This window comes from Eumetopias jubatus, unplaced genomic scaffold (assembly GCF_037043125.1).
Source record: "Eumetopias jubatus isolate StellerSeaLion01/CBP00866 unplaced genomic scaffold, mEumJub1_p1.0 scaffold_9, whole genome shotgun sequence".
NCBI lineage: Eukaryota > Metazoa > Chordata > Mammalia > Carnivora > Otariidae > Eumetopias > Eumetopias jubatus.
In genome coordinates, this window is record NW_028274815.1 from 98,575,658 (window position 1) to 98,576,901 (window position 1,244).

A 1,244-nucleotide genomic window follows, 5' to 3' on the forward strand; every position below is an offset into this window, starting at 1 on the left:
GTAGGGTGCTCAGAGCTTGGCTGAGGTCTGAATCCCAGCTGTGGCTGGCAGCATATCTCTAGTGGGCTCTGTCCAAAGCCTCTGAGTCATCACAGTGGTCTGGAATAACACTGGGGGGTCAAGACCCATTATTAATAGCAACTGGCAGTGGTCAGGATGCTGGAGGTGACCCCGAGGCTGCAATCATTTATAACATCATCAGTCACTGGCACTTTTGAGTGCAAATGCGTATGAGATAACTCTTGAGATTTACAGGGATACTGAGCAGATGGAGAAAGCCTGAAGGTGTACGGGTGAAGGAGAGGGACATTGACTTTGTTTTTTGTTTTTCCATGAGAGTAGTCATTTGGCAATCAATGTGTTATCTGTCAGGGCAATTTGCTTCTTGTTGATTTTGCCATAACCACGCTTGTAGATCAATTCATTCACCGACTTCAGATTTGGTTACCCCCATGCTATATAAGGTTCCACAATCCTTAGCATGTTAACTGAAGCCTTGTTGAGCTTAACAAAGGTGCCATTGAAGATTTGGTGAAGGCGAAGAAGCTGCAACACCTTTCGAACCTTTGGACTCACATCATTGATACCTCTGATCCTGATGACAAATGCCAATTTGGGTTCCGCAGGTACGTAGAAGTTGCCAGCTTTTCTTGCCATCCTTGCCATTCGAATCTCAGTTCTGTACATCTGCCTATATTCCTTGTGGTAATGCTTAGCTTTTTCATAGATAAGCTTCCTTCTTGCCTTTCGAAGCATCTTCTGAGCAAACTTCTTCCTCAGACGCTTGATCTTCAACTCTGTGAAATTCCTTCGCTTCTTCTTATGGGTTTCTGGCACAGCAGGAACCTTCTTTTTCTTCTCTTCTGCACCCTCCATGGTTCCAGCCGGAAAAGAGGGGGACATTGACTTTGGACAGAAAACCTTTGCAAGCAAAACCATAAGAAAATGCATTATAAATAAGAATGCGTAGACCAACTGTGGGTAGTTGAGGAAAGAGGATATGATACGTCCATCCATTTGCTCAACCAGGCAGAGAGAGGAGTATAACAGAGGCTCACAAAAATTGAATTTGCTTTAGCCTTGTGTCTTATTCATTTTTAGTGCCATTTTCTCCTGGCTCAGCTGGTCCAGAAAGAATTGTGTTTATTTTACATTGAGAAGCTGGATCCCTGGGGTTCCTACTTGCTTCGAGCAGCAGGAGAACCAAAAAAGAATGAATTCTGAACACTCTGAAAAAACAGATT

At 43.7% G+C, this 1,244-nt stretch overlaps 1 pseudogene; it reads right to left on the minus strand.

Annotated features, from left to right (window-relative positions):
* Positions 1–444: 444 nt before the first annotated feature.
* On the minus strand, positions 445–876 carry LOC148163573 (large ribosomal subunit protein uL30 pseudogene; annotated as a pseudogene).
* Positions 877–1,244: the final 368 nt, after the last annotated feature.